This window comes from Tachyglossus aculeatus, chromosome X4 (assembly GCF_015852505.1).
Source record: "Tachyglossus aculeatus isolate mTacAcu1 chromosome X4, mTacAcu1.pri, whole genome shotgun sequence".
Taxonomy (NCBI): Eukaryota; Metazoa; Chordata; class Mammalia; order Monotremata; family Tachyglossidae; genus Tachyglossus; species Tachyglossus aculeatus.
Genome location: NC_052098.1, coordinates 11,994,206 through 12,014,991, shown reverse-complemented (window position 1 = coordinate 12,014,991; position 20,786 = coordinate 11,994,206).

Genomic DNA, 20,786 nt, shown 5'->3' with positions numbered 1-20,786 from the left:
TATTGAGTGCTTACTGGGTGCAAAGCACCGTACTAAACACTTGGGAGAGTACAACAACAAACAGAAACAGTCCCTCCCCATGGCCAGCTCAGAGTCTAGAAGATACTAGGATCTACCTGATAACCTGATGAATTATAGCAGTTGAACTGCTTAACCCCTACATTACCACCATGCTGGCAGGTGACAAAATTGAAATCTCCGAGTTCCCAAGTCAATAATAGGCCCATATAGCAGCGAGAAACCAGACATTTCACCACTAGGGTTGATACACTCACTCACTTGGTCACCTCATTTGCTCCCACGGCTTCAACTATCATCTCTATGCTGATGACACCCAAATCTACATCTCTGCCCCTGCTCTCTCCCCCTCCTTCCAGGCTCGCATCTCCTCCTGCCTTCAGGACATCTCCATCTGGATGTCTGCCCGCCACCTAAAACTCAACATGTCTAAGACTGAACTCCTTGTCTTCCCTCCCAAACCCTGCCCTCTCCCTGACTTTCCCATCACTGTTGATGGCACTACCATCCTTCCCGTCTCACAAGCCCGCAACCTTGGTGTCATTCTCAACTCTGCTCTCTCATTCACGCCTCACATCCAAGCCGTCACCAAAACCTGCCGGTTTCAGCTCCGCAACATTGCCAAGATCCGCCCTTTCCTCTCCATCCAAACCGCTACCCTGCTCATTCAAGCTCTCATCCTATCCTGTCTGGACTACTGCATCAGCCTTCTCTCTGATCTCCCATCCTCGTGTCTCTCCCCACTTCAATCCATACTTCATGCTGCTGCCCGGATTGTCTTTGTCCAGAAACGCTCTGGGCATGTTACTCCCCTCCTCAAAAAACTCCAGTGGCTACCAATCAATCTGTGCATCAGGCAGAAACTCCTCACCCTGGGCTTCAAGGCTCTCCATCACCTTGCCCCCTCCTACCTCTCCTCCCTTCTCTCCTTCTACAGCCCAGCCCGCACCCTCCGCTCCTCTGCTGCTAATCTCCTCACCGTGCCTCATTCTCGCCTGTCCCGCCGTCGACCCCCGGCCCACGTCATCCCCCTGGCCTGGAATGCCCTCCCTCTGCTCATCCACCAAGCTAGCTCTCTTCCTCCCTTCAAGGCCCTACTGAGAACCACCTCCTCCAGGAGGCCTTCCCAGACTGAGCCCCCTCCCTCTCCTCCTCGTCCCCCTCTCCATCCCCCCTGTCTTACCTCCTTCCCTTCCCCACAGCACCTGTATATATGTATTTATGTTTGTACATATTTTTTACTCTATTTATTTATTTATTTATTTTACTTGTACATATCTATTCTATTTATTTTATTTTGTTAATATGTTTTGTTTTGTTCTCTGTCTTCCCCTTCTAGACTGTGAGCCCACTGTTGGGTAGGGACTGTCTCTATATGTTGCCAACTTGTACTTCCCAAGCGCTTAGTGCAGTGCTCTGCACACAGTAAGTGCTCAATAAATACAATTGATTGATTGATTGATTGATACTGGGTCTTGTTATATGATTATCAGGTAGACCAAAATTAGGCCTTCTCAAGTTAACCCCAAGTCAATAGGAAGATGAAGTAACTGCTGGTCAGATCACAGTGACTGTAGGCAACCTAAGAGTCTGGGTCATGGAACCCATCCTTGAAAAGCCTCTAGAAAATCCCTCCAAGGAAGCAGTGAGGCCTAGTGGAAAGAGCACGGGCCAGGGAGTCAGAGGATCTAGGTACTAATCCCAGCTCCACCACTTGCCTGCTGCATTAACTTGGGCAAGTCACTTCACTTCCCTGTGCCTCAGTTTCCTCATCTGTAAAATGGGGTTTCAAATCTTGTTCTCCCTTCCTACTTAGATTGTGAGCCCCATGTAGGACAGGGATTGGGTCCAACCTATCTTGTATCTACCCAAATGCTTAGTACAGCGCTTAACAAATACCATCATTATGAATGAGATCCATGACCTAGAATGAATGGGGATCTCCTTATAGCCCCATTACCTGAATAACAAATCACCCAATAATCAAATAATCCTATCACCTGTCTTACCTGATAGGAGTCAGTCGATCATATTTATTTAGCGCTTACTGCGGAAGATATATATTTGGACTGTGAGCCCACTGTTGGGTAGGGACTGTCTCTATATGTTGCCAACTTGTGCTTCCCAAGCGCTTAGTACAGTGCTCTGCACACAGTAAGCACTCAATAAATATGATTGATTGATTGATTGACTGTGAGACTAATGTGGGACAGGAACTGGGTCCAATTTATCAATCAATCATATTTATTGAGTGTTTACTTCATTCAGTCATATTTATTGCGAGCTTACTGCATGCAAAGCACTGTACTAAGCTCTTGGGAGAGTACAATATAACAATAAACAGATACATTCCCTGCCCACAGAGAGCTGTGTGCAGAGCACTGTACTAAGTGCTTGAGAGAGTACAATATAATAGAGTTGGTAGATGAGTTATCTGCTCATAATGAGCTTATGGTCTAGAGGACTTAAGTTGTATCTATCCCAGTGCTTAGAATAGTGCTAGACACATAATAAGCACTTAACAAATACAATAATAGTGTCCTAATAACAAGGGTGAAGTAGAGGGCCCCAGAAAGTGGGAAGGAAAGAAGGGGGAGAAATTTTATCAGGGTGCACAGGAGGCAAAGACTGACTTCCTGAAACCTGTGACAACAGAATCAATCTACCAACAATACTTATTGAAAGTCTACAGTGTGTAGATCACTGCGCTAAGCAGTGGGAGGGCACAACAGAATTAATAGACATTATCCCTGCCCTCAAAGAGTTTACAGTCTAGTCAGGGAAATGGCTACTAAAATGAATTACAGGTAGGAGGAAGTAGTAGAAGATAAGGATATGTACATTAGTGCTATGGGGAAGGGGAGTGAGATCCCAAGCAGTGATACGGAAGTGCTGAAGTGACAGTTGGGGAGGTATAGGGTGGGAAATGAGAAATTAACTGGGGAAAGCCTCCTTGAGATGTGATTTCAGAAGGGCTTTGACAATGGGGAGAGCAGTGGTCTGTTGGATAGGAAGTGAAAAGAGTTCCAGGCAAAAAGGAGTGAGTGAGAAAGGGGTCAGCTGAAGGAAAGGTTAGAACAAGGCATAGTGAGTAGTGTGGCTTGAGAGGACCAAAATATGAGAGCTAGGGTGTGGAGGGAGAAGAGAGTGGTTAAGTAGGAGTGAGAGAGCTGGTTGATTGTCTCAAATCCAATGATCAGGAATTTCTTCTTGATGCTGAGGAGAATGAGGACCCATTAGAGATTTTCTGAAAAGTGAGGGGATTTGCAGAATGACATTTTTTTAAAAATAATCTGTGGACAGAATGAAGTAAGTACTGCAAGGGGGAAAGACTGGAGGCAGAGTGGTCTATGAGGAACCTGATGCAATAGTCAAGCCAAGAAATGGCACGTACCTGGACCGCATGGTGGCCAATCAGATGGAGAGGAAGGGATGAAATCTGGAAATGCGGAGGAAGACTTGACAGGATTTGGTGACAAACAATGTAGAGAATTAAAAAGATGGTGGAGTCAAGGATAATGCTTCAGAGACAGGGAGCATGGTGGTGTTGTCAACATTAATGAGAAAGTCAGATGGAAAAGGGGATAATAATAATAATAATTGTGGTATTTGTTAAGTGTTTTCTATGTGACAGGCACTGTACTAAACACTGGGATGGATTCAAGAAAATCAGATTGGACACAGTCCCTATCCCACATGGGGCTTGCAATCTTAATCTCCATTTTACAGATGAGGTAACAGGCACAGAGAGGTGAAGTGACTTGCCCAGGGTCACACCGGACATGTGGCGGAGCTGGGATTACAACCCAGGTCCTTCTGACTCTCAGGCTCATGCACTATCCACTAAGCCACGCTCCTTGTCCTTTTGGGTGACTAAAATATAAAGTAACTACACTCTGATTTACCCTCAGACACTAATGTGATGGAAAGTTGCATAGCAAAGAGAAGTGAAGAGTGTGTTTATATGACTTAGGCATTAAACATGCTTCCATATCAATTACCTCAAAAAACATTCCGCAATTGAATTCCCCAATTGACCCCAAGCTAGGTCATTCCAATTTCCACAGTACTTCTTATGTACAGTGCTTTGTACACAGTAAGTACTCAATAAATATGATTGATTGATTGACTGAAGAGACTGTAAGATGTAAGCTCCTCCTCTAGATTGTAAGCTTGCTGTGGGCAGGGAGTGTTTCTACCAACTCTGGCATATTGTACTCTCCCAAGTGCTTAATATAGGGCTCTGCACACAGTAAACGCTCAATGAATTCCACTGACTGATTGCTTGATAGAAATAGTCATCCTTGGCACTTGGCACTTATGTCATTTATTCATTCAATTATATTTATTGAATGCTTATTGTGTGCAGAGTATTTAGTCCCTTACCTATCATTCCTTACTCTTCTTGTTCCACTTATATTTTTATTCTTCCTCCTCCTCCTCCTCTCACTAACTAAATGATTCTTGCCTTCAAGTCTTCCCGGTTAGATCGTAAGCTACTTGAGGATAGGGACCCTGGTTTCCCTCTATTGTATTTGCCCAAGTGTTTACTACAATGTCCAGCCCAGAGTAGGCACTTAATAATACTGTTGTTTGATTGGTTGCTCACAAACCTGGATATTTTCACTTGCCTATCAGCTGCTAGAAAACTACCCATCCTATGTACTTCAGAAGTAACACAGCAACATAATCATTATCAGCCAATATTGAATGAGGGGGCAAATGGTGAACAGATCTGTACTAAGTAGTAGTACAGTGCTAGGAGAAGTGGAAGAATCTGCTTTTGTTAGTGCCCACATTGTCTGCCCTTTAGGGAGAGAGATCTATCAATCATTCAATCAATCTATGGTATTTAGTGAGCACTTACTGTGTGCAGAGTACACTACAATTGAGTTGGTTGACATGATCCCCGCCCACAAAGAGCTTACAGTCTACAAGGGTAGAAAAACACTAAAATAAATTGCATTTAAGGGAAATAATAGAGTACAAGGAGATGTAGAAGGAGTGCTTTGGGACTGAAAATGGGGTGAATATCTAAGTCCTTAAGGGGCACAGACCTAATTGCATAGGGGACACAGATTCAAGGGTGGGTAGGGGAAATGAGGTTTTAATCAAGAAAGATCTCTTGGAGGTGTGATTTTTAGGAGGGTTTTGAAGGTGGATCCACTCATCCTCGCCTATCCCATCAATCACCCACACATGCACTCTCCCTCTCTTGGATATTCTCTTTACTGCTCAATCCTCTTTCTCTTGAAGTCAGAAAGCAGCAGCAGCAGCAGCAGCAGCCCAGTCAGTAAAAATCACAGGGATGGACTTTGAACTCCACAGTAGGGCCACCAAGACCAAAAAAAAAAAAAAAAAAAGAAAGAAAAGGAAAGCCCGGAAGCAGCATCTGAACTCTGCTTTGGTGTTCAAAGCTCACTCCGGGACTATTTTGGCCAGGTCGGCTCTCTGCTGCTGTACTAGTCAAAGCTCATTCTGGGATTAGCCTTCCCAGACTGAGCCCCCTCATTCCTCTCCCCCTCCTTCCCCTCTCCATCCCCCCCGCCTTACCTCCTTTCCTTCCCCACAGCTCCTGTATATATGTATATATGTTTGTATGTATTTATTACTCTATTTATTTATTTTACTTGTACATATCTATTCTATTTATTTTATTTTGTTAATATGTTTTGTTTTGTTCTCTGTTTCCCCCTTCTAGACTGTGAGCCCACTGTTGGGTAGGGACCGTCTCTATGTGTTGCCAACTTGTGCTTCCCAAGCACTTAGTACAGTGTTCTGCACACAGTAAGAACTCAATAAATATGATTGATTGATTGATTGATTATTTTGATCCACGTGGCTTTCTGCTGCTCTGGTCCAGGCTTTAAACTCTACAGGGCGGAAAGCCAAATAGGCTTAAATAGCCCAGAATGAACACTGAGCCCCATGATGGCAAGGAGCTATGTGAACCAAAATGGCTAAGAGTCACGTGTGCCAAAATGGCCACACTGTGAATTTTGAACCCACAAACCCACAAACCGTCCAATGGAAATAACACCAAAATGGCACTGAGCAAAATTAGTAGCAGTAATTGTGGTATTCATTCAAGCATTTACTCTGTGCACTGTGCTAAGTGCTGGGGTAAATAAAATCAATCAATCATTCAGATACAGTCCCTGTCAATGGTATTTATGGAATGCCTGCTGCATGCAGTGCACTGTACTGAGCACTTAGTAATGATGATGATGATGATGGCATTTATTAAGCACTTACTATGTGCAAAGCACTGTTCTTTGCATAGTAGAGAACAATGGAGCTGTTCTAAATGATCCCTACCCACAAAGAGTTTATAATCTCACTGGAGAGACAGACATGATATGATTTACCACTAAGAATAAAAATTGCTTCAATAGTAGAGTATGAAAATCAATATGTTGTTGCTGAATTGTCCTTTCCAAGTGCTTAATACAATGCTCTGTTCACAGTAAGTTCTCAATAAATACGACTGAATGAATAAATGTACAAAAGTATGACAAGTGGGTAGGGACCGTCTCTATATGTTGCCAACTTGTACTTCCCAAGTGCTTAGTACAGTGCTCTGCACACAGTAAGCGCTCAATAAATACGATTGATTGATTGATTGAGTACACAGCGCTAAGGTGGTGCAGAAGTGCTGAGACTATAGGAGGGAAAACATGACCTGGGAAGAAGAAAGATGAATCAGGGAAAGCCTCCTGAAGAAGGTGGGTTTGCGGAAGGGCCTTGAAGATGGGGAAAAGCTGTAGCCTGGAGATTTAGAAAGAAGAGAAAGTTTCAAGCAGAATCAATCCATAAATCATATTTATTGAGCGCTTACCATGTGCAGAGCACTTTATTAAAGTGCTTGGGAGAGTTACAATGCAACCATATGACAGACACTTTCCCTGGCCATAACAGGCTGACAGTCCGGGGGGAAGACAGAAATTAATATAAATAAATAAATTATGGATATGTTCATAAGTGTTGGGGGTTTCTGGAGTGAAGGGGCAGTGAATAAAGGGTGTGAGTCAAGGCAATGCACAAGGAAGTGGGAAAAGAGGAAATGAGGGTTTAATCAGGGAAGGAAGGAAGGGCTAGAGGCACAATGAGAAGGTGAGCTTGGAAGGAATGGACACAACATGCTGGGGTGGAATAGGAGGAAAAATGAGAAAAGTAAGACAGAAAGAGCTGATGAAGAGTGGAGGAAGTGGAAGTAGGCTGCAAGACAAATGGCAACATTGTTAGGGCGGCCCATTCTTCAGTTTTCCACCGGATAGACTACTTTTCAGATAGTCTGGATTGCCCCCATCCACTTTTTTTTTACCGTACTGGATACCTTCATGTCTGTTGTTATGATTTTCAACATCATGCCTCCCTTTGCAGAGGCTCCTGCCTCAAAGTTACACAGCTCACAGACTGGGCCAGATTTTACACTGACCCGAGAGAGGAATGCAGGAGCACTGGAGCAAGTAGAGGATTCGGGACTGTCTCTACCAACTCTGTTATATTGTACTCTCCCGAACACTTAGTATAGTGTTCTGCATCCAGTAAGCACTCACTAAATGTGATTGATTGATTTATCGATTCAGGGGTCCCCCAGAGGACCTCGAGGATTATGCAGAATCCACATACTTTCAGAAAATGGCATCCATGGTTCCATCATGTTATGCTGCAGGCATAAAACATCGATTCTGGGGGCTTGTATTAGGAGACCAAGAATAGTAGCCAAATCTCATTTCAGTTTCAGAACACCACCACATGCCAAGACGACTCGATAATCCCATCTGTTTATATACCTTATTCACGGCTCTAATTAGAATGAGCTAAGTGAGATAGGGGAGGAAATAATCCAAGCCACTAAGGAATGTCATCTATCACATTTCTTTCTACAGTATTAAATGTATGTTTGCTGGCACAAATGTTCAATATTTCTGAATGTAAGTGGCTCCTTGAGTTTTCTTTATTTAACAAGATACACAAAATCTGTCATATAACACAAATCATGACTTTCCATCCAAACACTGATGTGAAGAACTTACTGACCTCTCTGCTTGCCTGTTGGTTTAATTGCTATGTAACTGCATTTCCTTACTGATGGTAGTTCATTAGTGGATCAAGAGAAATTACAGTGCTTTTTAATAAAGTACGAGAAAAAGGTACACACATGCCTGCCTGTTAAGCATCTGCAACCCCTCCTGGATTGCTCTAGCAGAATCAATAGAACCGGCTGCTGAAATCACTGAAAATCCAATGAATGTGGCCAGATTTTTGTTCCCCTTGCCATCCCTGGTACTTTTGTTTGTTCGCTCAGAACACCCACTGAGTTCACAGAGATGGGATAGGGACAGAGAAAGATAATAACCTGGTTCAAAATTAGGTTCAGTGAACCAGGTGTGACAGAATGAAGTCTGTAAACTCAATTAACCTTAACCTTCTATTTCCCCCAACACACAATTGTCCAACCTAGAAAGACGAGGATAATCATGAAGGAGGCTTTTTTGTGCAGTATAAGTGACCAGCTCTACCCTAGTTTACCATGAAATTATTTTGGAAAATAAAAAGATGAATATATTTGTGTTTATGAGGCTGTTATTTCAATCTACATCCCATCTTGCACTCTTCACACTTCCCAAGCTAACTTTCTAATGGAACCTTGCTTGTACAAAACCACACCTGACCTACTGTTCATGCTTTTCTCCCAGCAGAGAAAGCCCCTTGCTTCGAATCCGCCAAGCTACTTTTCTTCATACCTTCAAAGTCCTCCTAAAAGCTACCTTCTTCAAAAAGCATTCTCTAATTAATTCTCTAATTTACCCCCACCTTCGTGGTCACATCATCCCACCAGCTTTCTTCAGCTCGGGTATATCTGCCTAATTAACTGCAGACTTTTGTTTCTATCACTAATATTTATACTTTTATTCTATTGTATGTTTACAATTTGTGTCTGTTTTTTTCTCCCATTTCACTGTAGGCTCCTAAAGAGCACTGTATCTTCTACTTCTATTGTCTGTTCCCAAGCATCAGCATAGTGATAATCGTGGCTGATTTTGATGAGAAAAATTGGATTAATATTAATATTAATGTGTTAATTGATTATTCAAATTGTACAAATTAATATGGATGCCCTCAAAAGCTTAATTCCCCCTCCCCCCCCCATGATTTCTTGTGATGCAAATGAATACAGTGCTAAGAGCTCTGAAGCACTGTAGTGGTAATTGCTGGAGACAGACAATAGGCCTGATCCTGTTATGGTCCTGTTATACTGCTCATAATTCTTCCCATTGGGCAGTTTCTTTTTCTTTACCATCTTTTGGCAAACTACCTTTCCATTCAGCACTCATTTCACAGCACTGAGAGGAATAGAAGCAGCATGGCCCCATGGAAAGAGCACGGGCTTGAGAGTCAGAGGACCTGGGTTCTAATCTCGATTCTGCCAATTGCTTACTTTGTGACCTTGGGCAAGTGGTTTTACTTCTCTGTGCTTCAAGTCTACTGTTCTCCCTCCTACTTAGACTGTGAGCCCCATGTAGGACAGGGACTGTGTCCAACCTGATTAACCCCAGCATTTAGAAGAGAGTTTGACATAAAGGAAGTGCTTAACCCATACCATAGAAAAAAGAAGAATATCGCATCAAATGAGAATAATGATGAAATAGCCACCCTCTCAGTGTTCTTGTTTTCTAGAGATCTCTCCTCAAGTCAACCTTTATAGGTAGATACCATTCTATCTTTCACATCTACAGAGAAGCAGTGTGGCTCAGTGGAAAGAGCCTGGGCTTCGGAGTCGGAGGTAATGGGTTCAAATCCCAACTCCGCCAATTGTCAGCTGTGTGACTTTGGGCAAGTCACTTAACTTCTCTGTGCCTCAGTTACCTCATCTGTAAAATGGGGATTAAGACTGTGCGCCCCGCGTGGGACAACCTGATCATCACCTTGTAACCACCCCAGCGCTTAGAACAGTGCTTTGCACATAGTAAGCACTTAATAAATGCCATTATTATTATTATTATATCCCTAAGGAAAACGAGGAAAACTCTTTCCCCAAGGCCACAGAACAAAGCAAAGGTAAAGCTCCCCCTCCAGTCTGTAAACTCCTTATGGGCAGGAATTGTGTCTACTAACTCTGTTGTATTGTACTCTCCCAAGCTCTTAATATAGTGCTCTGCACATAGTAGGTGTTCAATAAATACCATTGAGCACTTCCTCAAAGACTTCTGATTTTCAGATCATATCTTCTTCATAAGAATGATCACGGGAGTCCACATTCTCCATACAAACCAGGTTGCTGCAGCTTCCTACTTCTGCCTTTGAAAAAAAAGTAAAGCAATTAATTTAGAAAGAAAGAAATACTTTCCTCCAAGAGCCTAGAGTGTCCAAATGGGTTTTTCTTTGAAGAGCACACTACCCTATACTTGATGACTCACACTATAATCAATTTCTTTCCTTTGTCACTGAACTGTTGTCAAAAATTGGTAATATGACCCCCAAGCACTATTCAATCACCTTGTCCCCACCTCTCCGATTTCCTACTAATGATAATGATGGTATTTTTTAAGTGCTTACTTTGTGTCAAGCACTGTTCTAAGCGCAGGGGTAGATATATGCTAAGCTGGTTAGGACACAGTCCCTGTACCACATGGCACTCACAGTCTTAATCCCCATTTTACAGATGAGATAAGTGAGGCACAGCAAAGTGAAGTGACTTGCCCAAGGTGACTTGCCAAGCAGAGAAGTGGTGGAGCCGGAATTAGAACCCAGGTCCTCCTGTATCCCAGGCTCATGCTCTATCCACTACTGCACACTTGGGAATGTGTCTGTTTATTGTTATATTGTATTTTATTGTTATATTGTACTTTCCCAAGCGCTTAGTACAGTGCTCTGCACACAGTAAGCGCTTATTAAATACGATTAAGTGACTGACTTCACTCCTCTAATGTCAACCTACTCACTGTACCTCGATCTCGTCTATCTTGCTGCCGACCCTTAGCCCATGTCTGGCCTGGGACTCCCTCCCCGTTCATATCTGACAGATGATCACTCTCCCCACCTTCAGAGCCTTATTAAAAGTACATCTCCTCCAACAGGTCTTCTCCAACTAAACCCTCACTTCCTTTTCTCCCACTCCCTTTTGCAAGGCCCTTGCACTTGGATTTGAACCCTTTATTCACCCCACCCTTAGCCCCACATCACTTAGGTACATATCCGTAATTCATTTATTTATATTCATGTCTGTCTCCCCCTCTAGACTATAAGCTCCTGGTAGGCAGGGAGCATGTCTAATAAATCCGTTATATTGTACTCTCCCAAGTGCTTAGTACAGTCCTCGACACTAAGCTCTCAATAATGAGCCCACTGTTGGGTAGGGACCATCTCTATATGTTGCCAACTTGTACTTCCCAAGTGCTTAGTACAGTGCTCTGCACACAGGAAGCGCTCAATAAATACGATTGAATGAATTAATGAATGAAATATGACTGATTGATTTGACTGAAACAGTGTTAAATCGTGTCCTTGCTAAATAGGATCGACTGCAAATTGTGAATATTTTCGTTGATTTTCACATAGGTTTTCATCAGAATCAATGATATTCACTAAGCACTTATTGGAGCATTTGGAAGAGTACAACAGTTGCAAGACTCATGTTCCCTGTCCTTAAGGAGCTTACAATTTGATAAGGTGGGCAGAGAAAAATTATTTACAGTTATGGAAATGCTATTGATAGGATGATTGATCTGCTGTACAGTAAACATTTGTTTAAAAGCTAAAATGGATTTCCTATTTCTGCATGTTTGGAGGTTAATGGTGACACCTAGGATTAGAAGTTTCTGGTAACTGGTTTCCTTCAGCAAGATGAAGGCAAAAGTCTTTGAGACTAGCCTTTTTCATTCAATTGTATTTGAGCACTTACTGTGTGCAGAGCACTGTACTAAGCACTTCTTAGCATAAAAGCAGCTAACATGACCTCTAACCTAAACTCCAAGAGGTAACCTTAACAATATATACAGTTTTGACCTCCACTAGAAATTATGAGGCACATTTCAAAATTCAACCAATTTTTGTTTGATACATACAAATGGATTTCAACAACAACAGCAACAAACAACAACAACAACAACAACAACTCTCAGCAGCAGGAGAGATTGCTGCATAATTCAGAAAGCCAAAGTTGATTCTTTATCTGTAATATCTGCAACCAAACCTACTCACAAATGTATGTTCAACTGTTTATTTTTGCATGAGAAGATAAGAATATAGAAACATCCATGCCACATCCAACAAAATATTCTTCCAGCCCAGCTGCAAGAGCCCAACTCCCAGGTCATGGGAGAACAAAGTGTACCTCACTCTACATTCATTTATTCAAATCCTTCTTGAGCCTATAGATTCTGTTTCTTCCACAACTTCCTAAGGTAACAAATTCTATAGGCTTACCAGCTGTCATGTAAAGTGTTTCCTTTGGATTTACTTACTATGCATATTTTTATAATGTATGTATGGTTGTACTATACCTATAATTAAATAAAATATCATTTGGGGATAGTACTATCAGATTTTGCTTCGGTAGTAAGTCATCTTTCTACTACATATTTGTGTGTGTGTGTGTGTGTGTGTGTATGAATTCAAAGTATTAATGTATGCAGAGTATATGCACCAAGTAAAATAATCCTTTATTACTTCCATTTATCTCTATGAATTATTGACATTATGTCACATTAACAATAGTGGATTTTCTTTTGAATAGGTTAGGTATTCAGTGATATGTAGCCGGGTTCCTTACATTAAAATACTACAATATTATACATAAATTGGAAAATATACAATAATGCAAAGGGCTAATCTCTGATTCCCTGAGCAGCTTTCCAGTGGTTTAAAAATCTGCTGATGCCTCAAAGAAAAATTCAGAACAATATTGTCCTTGGAGATGGATTTATTTTATTTTTCAAGTTGTACCGCACCCATCTGGAACAAATCTCCCTGGGTGTGTTACATCTTGAAAACACAATTAAAAACATTAATCAGACCTGGCCCCTCAGATCATTGATAGCATGCCCCTCACTGAAATTCCCTGACTGAAGAAAAGGGAAAGGTTTAGTATTCAATCAGCTGCTTATACTGTGGCATAGATGCATAATGAAAGCAAAAATCCCTATATTGAATCCCCTCCTCCCACAACCTTCACTCCACAGCACTTCACAAATCTAACCCTACAAAATCAAGAACACCCAATTGTGTTACAGGGGAAAATAGGCATTCTCAGCACTTGTACTAGCAATCTACAGGTACCTCCTATTTTGGAATTCTTTGCTTAGGGCAGTGTTTTTAATGTGCCCATCTCTAAGTCCTGCTGGTTGAAGCTTACTAAACAAACACAGATGGGACAAGATGCTCCAGTCCCCAGATATAATTTGAGGATCCTGGAATGCTGATGACCTTAGTTATAAGTGAGATGGCTAATCAATCTTCCATTGGCATTCTTTGGGACCTGAACTGAAATATAATCTGAGTGAAATCACAAGGCACTCTTTGGTGCCTGCTGTTTTTTCGGTGTGTTTTGTTTTATTCTATTTGAAGCCATAATCCTCAGTTGGCGATATAGCATTGGGTTGGAGCGAGTGCACTATCCAAGTGCAGCAGGGGCAATCTTAACACAGCATAATAGCCTATCAAGTTACAAATCAAAATAAGATGATACACTTCCAGCAAAATGGATGTTGATTTTTAAGGGACTTTTCTAATACTTGCCTTCATAATCCAGGATTATGATTTAAGTGTCAGAGGCCTTTGGCTGCAAAAAGGAAAACATTAGGGATCAAATCCCTGGATCTATATATCAGGTTATGTGCTGCATAGGTCCACCAGTTGACTAATATATGTGTATGGATGTGAATACAAATTTCAAAAACACAACACAATATTAGATATTTCTTGGCATCTGGCTCACAATATGAATTGGCTTTAAAACCTTTCCATAGACCATGAGCTGCTGCAACTGTTAAATAGCTTTTACATATCTGCAGGTAAGGAGTAAAAAAAAAACAAACCTACTTCGAAATCAGATGTTGTTGTGCACAAATTAGTTTGGAAAGTACAGCCTCCCTTACAACAGGACTCACAACCAAGTAAGCGTATAAGTGTTGTAAGAGGAGGCCTTGGTGATCAGATACTCTGCAGAAATAGGTACTCCAGTAATAGACCAAAGATAATACAATTGCCATCAAAACCTACCTTGTGGCACAATGAGCAGTATCACAGATCTAAAGGCAGTAAAATGAAACTAAGTAAAACCAAGCAGTGAAGCATTAAAGAGATACCAGTTCATGTGGCAAAGCGATTAATTGTTTTTCAAAATTTTGGTGGTCTACGAGTATTGTGATATTTTGACCTTTATATATTATTTATGCCCCAAGCATCTTCCAACTCATTACCATTTCTTCTCTCCTCCTTCCACCTAGAAAATCATTCTGCCTTGCTGTACAAATATAAACTTCAAATCTGCCCCATCATTTGAATATGGCACATTCCTCTGGCAAATAAGATTACTGGTTGAAAATTAGACTGCTTAATTGTCCACTAGCTAAGTATCAAAAAATCCACAACAACCAACTGCTCCAGATTTGACCCCAAACAGGAGACCTTTCAGAGAGGTGAAAACTGATGTTCCACCAAAAATCAATGCAATTTACATTTGTCATGCTTGCATACTAATGTACCTAAATAGCAAACACCTATTTTTAAGTGGAAATGGTATAGATGTAAAATAAAGTCAATAACATACACATATATAGAGTAAATCACTCAAAGACAGGTAAAATTATTGCAGGGAAAACTGTACCCAGCAACATATCTCATGAAAAAAATCACTGGAAATTGTAGTCGGTGAAAGAACTAACATAATTTGAGCTTTTAGACTAGGACAGTGCAAATGTCACAGTATAATCACTCACGTTTTCTTTCTCAGCCACTTTTAACACTACACTACAATATTGATACAATATTAACCGTTTATAGACAGCATTTGACTATTATTTTCATGAATGATTTTATGAAATCATAAAGGAATTGTTTAATCATAAATGAAGAGCTGTTTGTCACCCAAGAATTTGTAATTCAAAATGCATATTGACCAAAAGAGATGGATCTTAGAGAGTGAATTGTTCATAAAATATGGCAATAAACAATGACAAAGCAAGGTTGAATAACAGAAATGTAAAATAAGTTATTTTGCCTACCTAATCTTTGTTTCTAGAACCACCTTTAATTGGGGACAAACAGTTGGTTTGAGGCTATAAAGAATCTCTTAGAAAATATGAAGGATTCAAAAAACTTCACATTTGCAACATCACCATCATAAAGAAGTTGCTAAATATTCTGACATTCGTCTATCTGCCACATATATGCCTTTTTGTGATAAAGGATCGAGAACAATGCAACTCCTTGCACCCCAATTGCAGGCTCCATGTTAACAAGCTACCACATCGACCGTGAAAACCATTTAAAACGAAGATATTTTCCCACAACTTCCACCAAAGTTTCTTAGCAAATCTCCCCCAGAGAAACAAATCAGAAAGACCGGTGTGATATCCCGAGTTTGAAAACAGTATATCCCCAAATCCCCTTCTCTCATCTTTGTCAACTTAGAGAAATAAGTAACTCACCAGATTAGTTTGTTTGTTTTTCATTTGGGCAACTTCAACGGATGAACTAATAGGAATCCAGCTGAATTCTCATCATCATTCTTCCAAAGGTAGGAGGTAGGACAGGTGCTGGAAGAGCAGCAGATATGGCAATATTGTTGTCAGTGGGAATTAAGGGGTTGAATCAGATCTTACAGCAGTTTAAGAGTTCTGGCATGTTGCTTCTACCACAGGTTGCACTGATTGGCTTTGGCTGCTCTCTCTTCTGACATTGCTTCCAGCGAGCTGTGGAAGACTAACCACTGTGTACCACTCCCAGTGCTGTTGTGTCAACTGTGGAGATGAACTGATGCATAGGAGGGAGGGTGGGGGAGGAGGAAAAACTTTACACCCTCATGTCACCTGTCCCCCGAGGTACTAAGATCAATTTCCTCTTTTGTTTTATGCCTGTGTAGATTTCTTAACGGGGTGGATTTCTATCCCAGCCCTGGGTAAAGCCTGTCAGAGAAATGCATTGATTATTAATACCAGTATGAAATGCTTCCTGACACGAGTTCCTCTGGATGGCTTCTATTTATGGAGTAAGAGTCCTTTGTTTACTGTGCCTTGTGGGATCACCCTCAGCAAATTTCATTACTTACTGTGAAATGCGATCCTTCACAATATTGATGAAATTTAATAAAACTGGTGGCTACTTAATACTTCACTCTTCTTATTTGTGTCGGAATAAATGCATATCGTTAAAGGTGAGCCAGCTGTGCCAGCATCCTGGAGGCAATGAGAAGGTGCTGCTCTCTGAAGTCTAAAGGCATCTTGGGAATACCTATAGCCAGTCTCAAAAAGACCCCTAGAAGACTTTAGGCTTTTTCACATCATCGTTAATTGGTCCAGGAAGGGGGTAGAGAAGGAAGAGGCACACAACATTTTACTTCTTCACAAGATGGTCAGCAAAGGGAAATTCACAATTCCCACTTTCTCTTGACCCTTTCAAAATCCACCTTTCAAATACAGACTCCACTCTAGCTTCTTCCATTCGGAAATGACACATAGTTACACAACAAAAGGCTTTATATTTCAGCCATAGCTGCGTGGGGTTTGAGCATATTTGGGGGAAGAACATTTTCCTATATAGCCACCACAACTGTCAAATGGGCAGATTTCTGGGCAAGGTAAGAGTCCTGCAGTCGGCTCAAACTCAAGGAAAGTGCTCAGTTCATCTTCAGCGCTTCAATAACTTTATGGTCATTCTGTTTCCTTGCATTTGCTATAATTCATACAAAATATGTTAATTTCCAAAACAGATTTAGCCCTCATAGTTTTAAAATGTGGAAACTTTTTCAGCTTGTATTTCACTTTAACCTAAGAATCCACAGAAATGAAGCCCTGCAAGTAAGGAGGAAACAGGAGGGCACAGTTTGGAAAGCAAACACCAACATGAGCCATTTAAACGTATGATCCAAAAAATTGAGTTAAACTCAGTTCCTAGACTGAAAGCAAATACTATTTATATCTGTTCGATACCCCTCTTGCAGCCGCCAGAGATCAATAAAGTATCAACAAGCTGGGAAAAATTACTCTAATTCGTAGTTTCACTGTACTGAGTGATGAACTGATCTTTAAAAGAGATGATCCCTTTGAGCAGAAACTTGTTACTAAGGTAATGCTATTTCCCTTTGAAGAATTAAGGTTTAACAAGCATCTAGTCATGGCAGGCCAGCCAGTTAAGAAACACTATTTCCTGCATCTTTCTGATGTGTAGGTATTGTTAGGAAATGCTTGGGGAAAATGTTACAGGTGAAAAGATTGAAGAAATGTGGGGCACACAGGTGGGAGCTTCTTTGAGGGAGGGAGCAAATAACGGATCAAAACTTGTATAATGATGTACCCAATCATCATCATCATCAATCGTATTTATTGAGCGCTTACTATGTGCAGAGCACTTTACTAAGCGCTTGGGAAGTACAAATTGGCAACATATAGAGACAGTCCCTACCCAACAGTGGGCTCACAGTCTAAAAGGGGGGACAGAGAACAAAACCAAACATACTAACAAAATAAAATAAATAGAATAGATATGCACAAGTAAAATAAATAAATAGAGTAATAAATATGTACAAACATATATACATATATACAGGTGCTGTGGGGAAGGGAAGGAGGTAAGATGGGGGGGATGGAGAGGGGGACGACCTTAGATGGTGAGTCCTTCATGGGACAGAGTCTCTGTATGATCTGATTGTATCTACCTCAGCACAATGCTTGGCTCACGGTAGACTCAAATATTATCATGAGCTAAGAAGTTATGGGAATGCTTGAAATTTCTGGTGCCAAGTAGGATAAATCTTAAAGGAGGTGGATTCGAATTAACATTTTGAAGACAGTTTTGTAGATAAGTAGAGTTTTCGACTGGGAAGGTACACTACTGACACAAAGTAGGGAGGGCATTCCAGTCAGGGTTAATGGCATTTGAAACAGACTGTGAGCCCATTGTTGTGTAGGGACCATCTCTATATGTTGCCAATTTGTACTTTCCAAGCTCTTAGTACAGTTCTCTGCACACAGTAAGCACTCAATAAATACGATTGAATGAAAAGAGCCATGAGAATTGCGTGCTGGAGATAGTAAACTACAGTGCTTGAGAGGTGGTGTGGCCTAGTGGTAAGAGCATGGGTCTGGAAGTCAGAGAACCTGGGTTCTAATCCTGGCTCTGCTATGTGCCAGCTGTGTGACCTTCCGTAAGTCAAGTACTGTGACTCAGTACTCAGTGACTCTGTGACTCAGTTTCCTCATCTGTAAAATGAGACTCCTACTTAGACTGTGATCCCTATGTGGGACAGGGACTGTGTCCAACCTGATTGTCTTGTGTCTACTCCAGTGCTGTACACATAGTAAGTGATTAACAAATACCACCCTATTATCGGCTTTAATGAGCTTCCGGCAATAGTCAAGACATGATCCGAATCACCTTGGCGGAATATGATTCTTATTAGGGTTCAGTATTTACTTATTGAGTGCCACATAGAATGCCCTATCTGTATGGATGGTGGTGGTGGATACCAGGTAACATCTGTGAAATGGGGATTCAATGCCCATCCTCCTTGCTATTTAGGCTGTGAGCCCCATGTGGGACATGGACTGTGTCCAACCTGATTATCTCGTATCTACTCCAGTGTTTAGTTTAGTGCTTGGCACATAGTATGTGTGCTTAACAAACATCATCATCATCATTAACTTTCCAGGAAACCAGATCTCTGTTCCAAATACTTTTTCATGGTAAAATGGCAATCATTAGTGGTACCTATTGAGCGCCAACTGAATGCAAAGCATCGATCCATCAATCAGTCAATCAGTGGTATTTATTGAGTGCTTACTGTGTGTAGAGCACTGTACTAAGTGATTGGGAGAATACATGGGCAGGGATCATGTCAGCCAACTCTGTTATATTGTACTCTCACAAGCACTTAGTAACAATGCTCTGCCCCTGGGAAGCACTCAATAATACCATTGATCGGTTGGTTGACTGTTACAATACAAGTAGGTAGACATGATCCCTACCTGAGAGGAGTTTACAATCTAGCAGGGAAGGCAGATATTAAAGTTAAGTGAATTACCCAAGGTTACACAGCAGACAAGTGGTAGAGCCAGAATTAGAACCCAGATCTTTTGGCTCCTAAGCCCGTGCTCTTTCCACTAGGTCATGCTGCTTCTCAACACTGACACAGAAGAGAAAAGCCATTTTGGCCTTCACTAATCAGTAAGACCCTCTGCATAATAGATCAACACTTCGTCAAGGCAGCCACTGCTCCCCGGACTCTCAGATTTAAGAGATAATAGCGTGGCTCAGTGGAAAGAGCACGGGCTTGGGAGTCAAAGGTCAAGGGTTTGAATCCTGGCTCCACCACTTGTCTGCTGTGTGACCTTGGGCAAGCCACTTAACTTCTCTGTGCCTCAATTACCTCATCTGTAAAATGGGGATGAAGACTGTGAGCCCCACGTGGGACAACCTGATCAACTTGTATCCCCCCCCCCCGTGCTTAGAACAGTGCTTTGCACATAGTAAGCACTTAACTAATGCCATTATTATTATTATTATCATTATTATTATTATTACTGATGTTGTACCAAATATGGGGGTTTGTGAATAATGGTTGACATTCCTCCAAAACCAGCTCTCTCTTCCAAAGAGCTTTCAATGTAAAACGGCACTTCTCGATTACCTGCTACTCCTTGATTTATGACTATAAGGACCTACGTAAAAAGATATTGTATTCCTACAGTGGGATATCTCCAGAAGCTGGGGGAACGTAAAACTCTTGCCAGAAATCCAGAGGAATTAGTGTGCACACCTGTGTTCTTTTCCTCCTCCTCCTATACATACTGTATTTCCTTCCATCCATCCTTTGACCATTTTGTTGATCTTATCTGTTTCAGCTTCTGGTAATGAGGTGCCAAAAACCAGAATACTGTGTTTCAGATGCAGAGATTGCTTCATGTTTTATGGCACATAACTCTGAAGATATTTTCCCCCAAATCACGTTAGTCTTATTTTCCTTCTGCTCCTTTCTGAATCTCTTCATCTTGTTGCTTTTCAAGTTCCTTCCTCTTATGTGGTGCTTGTGTTTGACACTCTTATCCCAGATGTTGTACCATTCAATTTATCATTTTGTTGCTGCATTCTGCCTATCTTATTAAAGTCTCTTGGCAACTGGAGGCTAGTCTTCTGGCGTTGTTGGCGTTTCACAGACAATTTAGTATGCACTGGGCTAGATTTTTGTTCTTTATGACCTGGTTGTGAGTAAAATTTTGTTGTCGTTGCTTATTTTGTTATTGGTTTGTTCTTGGGGTATTTTTTTAAAAATGATAACACATCCCTGGCCCTGCAAAGCTAGCTGGCAGACAAATATATTTTTCCAGGTATCATGGGGAGAAAGAAAGCATAACAAAAGCACAAACTGTCCACTTGCTCTTACTTTAAACAGCAGCGTCTCTTCTCTCCCAAAATTGTCACAAAATTGTCTGGGCTTCAGCTGTGATTCTTCCCTTCCTTGCAAGTATATGCCCCATTTTCAGTCCCCCCCATATAACAGCTACTTGGGTTTCCTGTTACCCTCCAGTTCTCTTAACATGTCCCAC